The sequence below is a fragment of the Acinonyx jubatus genome, chromosome E1, assembly GCF_027475565.1.
Source record: "Acinonyx jubatus isolate Ajub_Pintada_27869175 chromosome E1, VMU_Ajub_asm_v1.0, whole genome shotgun sequence".
Lineage (NCBI taxonomy): Eukaryota > Metazoa > Chordata > Mammalia > Carnivora > Felidae > Acinonyx > Acinonyx jubatus.
Genome location: NC_069397.1, coordinates 51,512,960 through 51,523,856, shown reverse-complemented (window position 1 = coordinate 51,523,856; position 10,897 = coordinate 51,512,960).

The window sequence follows — 10,897 nt, the reverse complement described above, 5'->3', positions numbered from 1 at the left end:
ATGAAATAATTAGCTACACATGCTATCCAACACTCTTCTATGCTTTGGCCCCTCATTAGTTTCAAATCTCAATTTAATTTCCAGGAGAAATAGTTCAGGGTTTCCTGAGACTTAGCAATTGAATCTGACCAACGGCAGGGGGTCCGGTACCCAGACTGCTTTTTTTTTTTCCTGGTCCCGCCTCTGCCTCTCACCACGGCCCCCCCCCCACCCCCCCCCCCCATCAGATCTCTGTAAGATTCTATTTTGCTGCCTCTGTGTTTGCAAATGGGACAGACCAGAAATTGTTTCCTGAAATACAAATGCTTCCATTTGTTCTCTTCCTAATTGCTCCTGGAGTTTGATTTGGAGCCGGTAGCTTTCTGGAATAGTTTTTCATAGGTTGATCTGTGGTAAATTGATATGGCCCTAGAATCAAACATCTGAATTGCTAACTCAAGAGAGGTGATGCTGATTTGCCATTAATTCATTTGATGGTAACTGTATGTAAATGCCGGTTTTGTCCTCATTGACGTAACTCTGCTGCTACTCCTCAAACCCTGAAGCACATGGGTAGTTCTTTTTTAGTTTCAGCTTGCAGATGTACACATGGGTTTGGCCATCCTGGAGAAGGAAGATTGGTAGGCTCTTATCCATGAGCTCTGAGCCCCCCTTTTGACCACCAAGTAAGTACTAGATTTTAAAGAAGATAAACATGTTTGAAGGCAATGCTTTGTTATGGTGATAAAGCATCAAACTTTAAAGACTATTTTGGTAAATTTAGGTATTTGTCTTAGAGAACCTCTCGTCCTAACAAAAGAAAAAAAAAATGGAGTGGAAATTTTGAGATGTGAAGAAGCCATGAGAAAGAAATTGTGTACGAGGAGGACAGCATGTGAAGAATGGTCTTGCACTACCTTGCAAAATTATGAAATGACACTGGCCATCGGTCATGTCTGGGAAAATGTTAACACGTCTAGAGTGCAATGCTTCGAGTATGTAATTTATAGAGAAATGGGAAAATGTACTGCATGAGCACTCTCCACTAGGTGCTACCTCTGGAAATTTCCTTGGCATCTTTGATCAAGTGGAGTTGTTTTATTTTGTTTTTTTCCTCCTTGTCAGGAGGAAATTTGAGGCTTCTGATAACTATATTCTTGCCAGGCGGAGATATGAGGAGAAAAGTATAGATTTCAGTGTCAGAGAGAAATAAGTTGGGTTCTGAGTTTTACCGTTTATTAGCTGTGCCCAGTTAGGCGAGGCCCTCAACCTTATAAAGCCTCAATTTCCTCATGGCTATATTATTCCTATATGTTGGTATTGAGAATTAATGGGAAAAAAATTATGTATACAATATATTAGTAAATATTACTTCCATATCAGGGCTCACATTTCAGTATTTCAAAATGTGGCCATTTTTGTTTTAGGCACTTAAATCCTCCTTATCTGTCCCTGGACATATTGAGTTCTTTTTCTGCTGTGTAGTTTTGTTCTTTGTTTGTTTTTTTTTTTAACAACCTAAGTTATTTAAATTGTGGAAAAAAAAATCATGGAGTACTTGCCTGGTCAACCATACCCTGAAATTGGAATAGTATGGATATGATTAGTTGAGCTCCTAAAAGAATAGTCCATGGATTTATGAATCTTTTCAAAAACAAAACTACATGATACCTTTATGAAGCCTCCATGGAATTTTCCATGAAGCTGGGGTTGTCAGAAGACGGGACATTGAGGTGTTTTTTTTAAGTTTGTTTGTTTGTTTATTTATTTATTTATTTTGAGAGAGAGAGAGAGAGCAAGTGGGGGAGGGGCACAGAAAGGGAGAGAGAATCCCAAGCAGGCCCTGCATTGTCAGCACAGATCCCAATGCAGGTCTCACTCAAGAGCTATGAGATCATGACTTGAGCCAAGATCAAGATGCTTAACCAACTGAGCCACCCAGGCACCCCTGTTTTGTTTTGTTCTGTATCAGGGAGAGAATGAGGGGGGAAGGGAACAGTAGACTCAGGTAAACAAGTGAGGGCAGATAAAGAGGTTTAAAGACAGAGGATATATGGAACCCTCTTCTTAAGGACTAAAGGATACTCTCAAGCAGGGCTATATTTGAGAGACTAGAAGTGGTTCAGCTGCAAAATAGAGAATCGGAAGCAAGAGGGGTTTGCTTACCCTGAGGATTAGCATCCTGGCAGACCAAGGCAAGACCCTCCATTGGCTTGCTCCATGCCTGGCTCTCTTTGCTTCTACTAGTACCTATCCAAATGGATTTTCCTGCCCAGGTCTGGGTCTTCAATCCATACTCACTACGTCATTTGCAGGTTCAACACTTAACCCTCCAAAAATTTTCCCTGACCAATTACATTTCATGACCAATCACTTAGTCATTGTTCTATTCATACTTAGGTATGTAGAATGAACTATAGTATAACACTGCCATTTTCTTTCCAGTTATAATTATTAAACACAGACCTATTTCCTCTTTCCCTCTCAACAATAACAATTCTGAAAGCAAGAGGTTGTGTTCAGATGTTATATTAATCACACAGTAATAGGACCTGGCATTATACTGATCACATAAATAGGCAACTTTGTAATGCCTGTTGGAGTGAATTTATTTGATTGTATTAAAACAAAAAAAAACAGTTACAGAATTACCTATTTGGTCTTGTCCTATTGCTTGGTTCACAACTAACTTTGCTGCTCACTTTAGACTATATTGGCTGAGAACAGAAGATTTTGATTTAAAAATGCCATTATTATGCATGAAGGACAGCAAAGCAATTAGTTCTCAAATATCAGGCTAAGTTTTGAACTGAAGTGTGTCTTCTTGAAACTTAAGGAGATAAAAGCGGAATCTGGTTACCCTCTTGGAAGTTTGCACCAGCTCCTGGCCTACTGAAATTACATGGCTTTAGGATTCAACTTTTGTACTCTATTCTTGCCTAGTGACCTGTAGGTTCTGGTGCAAAGTTGGGGATGCTAACTGGGTGCATTATCCCCAAATGAACAAAACATTTTCGGGGTGATGTCACAGTTCACCATTGGATGTTACCATTAGATTTCAGTTCAATGGTAATTTAAATCTTTTTTCCTCCACATGTTATTCATCAGAGCCCCTCTTCATCTTTGGTCCTTTACAATCCTGAATCAGTGCTCATCCTAGAAATGGACAGCAAGAGAATTGTATCAGAATCCCTTAGGGCTCAGGGGAAAGAAAATCATGACACAATGGTCTTATTAAGAAAGATTTATTATAGGGGCTCCTGGGTCAGTTAAATTAAGTGTCCGACTTCGGCTCAGGTCATAATCACATGGCTTGTGGTTTCGAACCCCGTGTTGGGCTCTGTGCTGACAGCTCAGAGCCTGGAACCTGCTTCGGATTCTGTGTCTCCCTCTCTCTCTCTGCCCCTCCCCTGCTCGCACTCTGTCTCTCTATCTCTCTCAAAAATAAATAAACATTTAAAAACTACTTAAAAAAAAAAGTTTATAAAGTCATACAATAAAATGACCTGGGATAAGGAAATGAAGGTGTGATTAATTCTTTTGTTTAGAAATGGTCTTCCAGGGTTTGGATTCCTTCTGACGGCTTTGTCAATCTTAGCATATCTTTTAATACCATCTTTGTTCTTACCCAACTCGTCTTGCACTTGAATGATGACTGCCACAGCTTCAGGGGTCGCAGACAGACCCATCACCATGAGGCAGAAAGGGGCCTCCGCTTTCTAGATCTTCTTAGTTACAAGGAAACTCTTCCTTGAAACCTCTCCCTTCTCAGACTTCCCTTCCATCCCATTGGTAAGAAGTGGGCCACATGTCCTTTTCTAAGCCAATCACTTATTATACACGCAATTATACAATTGAGTGAGACTAATCAGTATTCATCCCCCTTTGGTCACAAGCTGAAGGAATGAACAGTTGAACAAAATCCAGGCAGGCTGGCATAGAAGGGTGAGGGATGGGTGGGTGGGTGGGTGGGTAAGGCCATCAGTAAAGGATAGTGCTTGCTATATTGAAGAATGTACCACAAAAGAGGCTTACGGAATGTCTCCATTGAGACAAGGTACAAACAGCTCTGCTAAAAGTTGACAAAGGCTAGTTGACTTCTTAAGAGTTAGCCACATACCCTTGCTACAATATTCAGGGCTGTGGGCTTAGATGAGTGGATTCCACATTCTGCATTGTTTGATTGCCTCTGTCTCTCCCTTGTAAGACTATGACATTGGGTGGCTCAGTCAGAGGAGCGTCTGACTCTTGATTTTGGCTCAGGTCATGATCTCACAGTTTGTTAACTAGAGCCCCATTTCAGGCTCTGCTAACAGCATGGAACCTGCTTGGGATTCTCTCTCTCCCTCTCTCCCTGCCCCTCCCCCACCTTGCTCTCTCTCTCTCTCTCTCTCTCTCTCTCAAAACAAGTAAATTAACATTAAAAAAAAAAAAAAAAAAGACTGGGGCACCTGGGTAGCTCAGTCAGTTAAGTACCCGATTTCAGCTCAGGTCATGATCTCACGGTTCATGCGTTCAAGCCCCGCCTCGGGCTCTGTGCTGATGGCTCAGAGTCTGGAGCCTGCTTCTGATTCTGTGTCTCCCTCTCTCTCTGCCCCTAACCCACTCGCATTCTGTCTCTCTCTCTCTCAAAATAAATAAACATTAAAAAAAATAATAATAAAAAGAAGAAGGCTATGACATTGGGTACTGTTAGAGGAAGTGATATTGAATTCTTGCAATTTGGTTATTGTCAAAGCCACAGCATGATGAATCGGAGTTCTTTCAAGTTTTTGCTGGATACCTACCTCCAACATGAACAATAGTAGCAATGCTATATAAGACCTGCATTAAGTTTCAAGCTTGATTTAGTGCCAAATCCTCCAAAAAAGAACCAGAATTGAGGGAAATGGAGATAATCAGAAGTTTAGACCTCATATTGAGTTGTTTTTATTGGCTGGCATAATGCATGGATTATTTCCCTCTTCATGGAACAAAACATGATACCACATTTCTTTACAATTAAATTAAAGCTAAAGAACAACAAAGACATTATCATTCATATGATGCATTTGAAAGATATTGCTAGCACTCGATTGGAATAAAGGATAGAATGCCTTTACTTTGTTGCCTTATGAAATGCCAAGTTTTCAGGGCAAATCCTATTAAGGGCTTTAGTTCCTGCTTAATATTTTACTTTGTTCTCTGCTAGCTGCCACTGCATGGAGATGTCTGAAGATTGCCCAGGCTCTGGTTGGACTTAATCCGGAAACTGAAACTTCTAAATGGGGGAAATTTGCCCATTCCTTTATTCTGTCATCTATTTATGAACTATCTACCATATTTATAATAATTTTATTGTAATTGTCTGCTTACTTATTGAGTCCCTCCGCTAGTCTGGAAGCTTCTGGTGAAACTTGTTCCCAGTTGTATCTTCAGTGCCTGGCATAATAAGCACTCAGCAAATATTTATTCAGTGTTGGAACTCTCAGTGACCTTATAATCTGGGAAGGAAGATAAGACATGTAAACAACAACAACTACAAAAATATTATGTTGGGCTGAGGGGCTGCCACAAAGGAGTTATTAGAATTTTGAAGACAGAGGGGTACCTGGGTGGCTCAGTCAGTTAAGAGGCCAATTCTTGATTTCATCTCAGGTCATGATCTCATGGTCATGAGTTCAAGCCCCATATCAGACTCTGCGCTCACAGTGTAGAGCCTGCTTTGGATCATCTGTCTCCCTCTCTTTGCCTCTCTCTCTCTCTCTCTCTCTCAATCTGTCTCTCTCTCAAATAAATAAATAAATAAATAAATATTAAAAAAAAGAATTTGGAAGACAGAGAAAGATCCCAAATAATATACTCATTCATGTTTGGGGCAGGAGGGAATTATCTATCTATCTATCTATCATCTATCTACCTACCTACCCTCCTACCTACCTACTTATACAGCACACTTTAGTTCTCTATTTAGAAGTCATAAACAAGCCAAGCAAATAAATTGATACAAAAGTTTTGAGAGAGTATAAATATATTTATTGGCAGTATTTACTCAGTTTGTTTTCTATTTAAAATATAGGCAATCTATATGAGTTCCTCACAGATAGCAGATAGTAAGGTGTTGCTTTTCTATACAATTTAGCACACCCTCTACTCTGAATATTTAGGCCATTCACATTTAGTATCATTATTGAGACCATACACATAGCCATCTCGCTATGTGTTTCCTATTTGTCCTATACATTGTTTCTTTCTGTGTTCTTTTTTCTTCTTTTTGTGGTGAGGCTGGGATTGGCTGAATACTTTTACTTACCTATTTTACTTCCTCTATTTTGATAGTCTAGTTAGAATTAGTGTTATACCACTTCATTTACCGTACATCATAAATATAAGAACTGTATTAGTTAGGATTCTCCAGAGAAACCTAACTCATGTTTATATAAAAGGAGATTTATTATGAGGAATTGCTTAATGTGATTGTGAAGCCTGAGAAGTCCCACCATCTGCTGAATGTAAACTGGACACCAGGTGGGTAATTCTAGTCTGAGTCCAAAGGCCTGACAACCAGGGGGAATTGATGGTATAAATCCCAGTCTGAGGGTAGGAAAAGACTGATGGTCCCAGTTCAAACAAGTAGGCCAGAAGACAAAGGGGCAGATTTCTCCTTCCTCTGCTTTTTTGTTCTATTCAGACTCTCAGTGGATTGGGTGATGCCCACACTGAGGCGGGGGCAAATGCCTTCACTGAGTCCACACATTCAATCTCTAATCTTATCCAGAAACACCCTCATAGACACACCCCGAAATCACAGTCTGGGCACCCCATGGTTCAGTCACATTGACACATAAAATTAACCATCACAAGAGCCTGATAGCAGAATAATTTCAGTTACCACGCCCTTAATCCTTTTCCCTATACTTTACTTGTACATATGTTATAAACCCTAGATTGGATATTATTTCTGTTGTAAATAGTTATTTGTCTCCTAATGAAATTAAAGAAAAATAGCTGATATTTTATTATATACCCCTATAGGTACCATTTTTTGTGCACTTTTTTCTGTAGATTCAACTTCTGTCTTGTATTTGTTCATCTTTAGGTTGAAGAAAGTCCTTAGTATTTCTTGTAATGTTGTTCTCTTGACATTCTTATTTTATCCTCATTTTTGAAGAATGTTTTCCCTGCATAAAAAAATCATATGCAATGACCCTTTTTATTTCTTTCACTTTAAAGGTGTCATTCCATTGTCTTCTGGCCTCCGCTGTTCTGATGAGAGGTTGGCAAAATTTGTGCTGGCAGTCACCCCTGCATAACATGCTATTTTTGTTTGGCTGCTTTCAAGATTTTCTCTTCATCTTTGGTTTTTAAAGTTTGACTGTGATGTGCCCTGGAGGGATTTTCCTTGTATTTATCCTGCTTGGAGTTTGCTCAGCATCTAGCATGTATAGATTGATGTTTTTCACCAAATTTGGAAATTATGTGACCATTTTTCCTTCAAGGCTTTTTTTTCTTTTAGTTTTTTTAAATTAAAAAAAAAACTTTTAGTTTGTTTTTTTGTTTGTTTATTTTTTTTCTCATATGCTATGTTTTCCTCCTGGGATACCCTTCCATTCTTTTTTCTTTTTTTAAATGTTTATTTACTTTTAAGAGAGAGACAGAGACAGAGCATGAGTGGGGGGAGGGGCAGTCCCTTCCATTCTTAATACTGAAGTAGCTTCTCTCTGTAAGGACTCAGCGTCTCACCAAGCAAATCTGCAGCCCAGCCCTTGGCTAAATAAGGTCATGCAGAACCCTACACAGGCCACCTGTACCATTCCTCACTCCCCCTTGCCACATGTACTTTAACCCTTTCTAGAACCCTGCCCTGAAATTTTCTACTTGCATTAGTATTCCTTTATTTATTTATTTATTTATTTGTCTACCTATTTATTTATTTATTTATTTATTTTGAGAGAGGGGGAGACAGCATGAGTGAGGTGGGGCAGAGAAAGAGGGAGAGAGAGAGAATCCCAAGCAGGCTCTGTGCTGCCAGTGCAGAGCCCCGTGCAGGGCTTGAACTTAGGAACCGTGAGGTCAGGACCTGAGCTGAAACCAAGAGTTTGATGCTTGGCCGACTGAGCCAGCCAGGCGCCGCACGTTAGTATTCCTTGACTCTGATCTCTGCCCCCTCAGCTCAGCAGGGCTGCCAGGCTCTTTGGGTTCTACCTCTTTGTGCCATGCTTGGGAAATTCTCCCTGGCAGAGAGCCCATTGAATGTGGGGAGCTTATCTCATACACTTCCTTTATCTCAAGGATCTTAATCCAGGGACATTCATCTTCCAATGACTGAAAATAGGTACCTTATGTATTTTGACCAATGATTTTATTTTTGTTTACAGGAAAGAGCAACTCTCATAGCAGCTGTGTCATCAGGGCTTGGAGAAGTCATCTCTCATTGTTTAAATGTAAAAGTCAATGGCTGTGCTGTATAAGAAATGAGAAAGACTAATCCCGTTCAAATGGTATCTCACATGGCTATAGTAAGGAGGGCTCTGAGCCAACAGAGCTTGGGTGTGGCCTCCTTTATCACATTCTGCAATGATTACCAGAGCCCTCTATGTATGCTCAGCCTAAAACAGATGCTCTTATGGGAATTGTAATGTTTTCAACATTTGAATAATGGCTTCTAGTCAGAAGCCAATATGTCAACAAGAAATTCCAGAGGATTGTAATTGATTAAAACCCACCACAACATTGATCTCCCGTAGATTCACTGACATCCCTCTACCTATTAATTCAACAAGAACAAAATTTTCAAAGCTCCTTCTAAGTTCTAGGCCCTACGCTAGGTTCTAAGAATATGAAAGTGAAGAAGGCACAGAACTTCCAAGACCTCATAGCCTGGGAGAAGACAATAACCTTGAAAAACAGAGCACTGTAATAGTGTGAAAAATCCCATAAGGGAAGTGAGATGGGATGTGGCACAGACAAGTTAGAAAATGCTTGAACTAAGCCTTTACTAGTTGGTAGCAATTTATCATTCAAACGTTCCATGCACGTGTGATGAGCATTTCAGGCAAGAGATCATCCGAACACGGGTGCCAGGTAGTAGAGAGGGAGAGTGAGTGCTCTGTGACTCAAGTTCATAAGCAAAAGTTGGCAGAAGAGGCTGGACTGGTAAAAAAAGACCCAGCTCGTGAACGACATAACAGGACGTAATAGGGAGTTCACGTTTTATCCCTAGAGAATGAGAAGCTGTTGAAGGATTGTGGAGAAAGGCACTGATAGGACCAAAATGAGCTTTTAGAACGATCTAGAAGGTGAATAGGAAAGGTTCGGTTGAGTGGGGGACTCAGATCAGAGGGGCCAATCATCATGGTGAGCCAAGAGAAATCTTTCAGCTTAGGGCAGTGACCCGGAGGCCGTGAGGAGGCCGTCCATCTGAGAAGTATTTCAGAGGAAAATTGGGGGAGGGGGGTAGTTTTATTACTTTTTTATTTTTAATTTTTTTATGTTTATTTTTTGAGACACAGAAAGAGAGAGAGAGGGAGACACAGAATCCGAAGCAGGCTCCAGGCTCCGCGCTGTCAGCACAGAGCCTGATACAAGGCTCGCACCTGAGCTGAAGTTGGCACTCAACCGACTGAGCCACCCAGGTGCCTTTTGATGGCATTAAGAAGGAGGAAGTACCAGGAAGAACCCTTATTTGAGTTGGAGTAAATGGATAATGGCAGTAATATTTGCTGAGGAAGAGAGATAATGGGAAGGACAGATCTGTAGGGGACGATGAGTCATTCACAGTGTCATTCAATCATTCATTCACTCATTCAGCAAATATTTAGTGAAGGCCTACTATGTATCAAATGCTGTTCCAGGGAAGTAGTGACTGAGGCAGGCCAAGCTCTTGCTTGCATGGGCGGGGATCGGGGAGGGGGTTTTGGATAAATCATTTAAAAAATGAGTAAGAATTTTAGATACTGAAGACTACAGAACAGGGTCTAGTGAGTGACAGAGAATAAAAGTAAGGGAAAGAAGAACGCTTTAGGTCAGAAAAATCCTCTTGGAAGATCTGGCATTTGAGCTGAGATATATGTGCTGATCAGAACTTAGATATGCAAAAATCCGAGAAGCATCTAGAAAGAGTGAACTGCAGGTGTCAGCCCTGTGGTTGGAATAAGGAGGACTTACTACTAAACTAATGGAAAGGTCCGTGTGCCTGGAGAAGAATGAGTAGGAGGAGACGATGGACCTTCAGGGGGCCATAGGAGAGGGTAAGGATGAGGCTGTTGTTCAGACTGCAGACTCGTCCTTGATATGCACGTCTCAGGGCATTCACTCCCCTTGCGAAGCCGCCCTCATTCACGTTTTAGAGACACTGATGCTTGTCAGGCACCTTAAATGGCGATGTTCAATGTTTGCCACATGGTCAGATGTAGTCCTGAAACTCTGCAGAGATACAATGCCTGGAGAGGTAGATCTGAGAGTTATCCACCAATGGCATATGGGTGACAGTTGCAAAGGAGGGTGTGGCTACATCCTCCTAGCAAGAGTCTGTCCAAGCAGAGTCCCAAACGAGGTGTCCATATGCACCTTGAGGACAGGCATTTCTAAGCATTCAAAGTCAATGAGAGATGGCAGTATCGTTTTCAGTTGCAACATGAGTATCCAGCCAGACACCTCTGTTTTACATCTGGTTCGCTCCATTTATGTATGTATATATGTGTGTATTCTTATTCATTGGGTTTGTTTTTTAGATTCCACATATGACTGACATCGTATGGTGTCTGTGTTTCTCATTCTGGCTTATTTCACTTAGCATGATAACCTTTAGGTCTATCCATGTAGTCACAAATGACAAGGTCTCATCCTTTTTGAGGGCTGTGTAATATTCTGTTGTGTGTGTCAGTGTGTGTGTGTGTGTGTATGTGTATATACGTACATGTGTGTGTATGTGTTACAC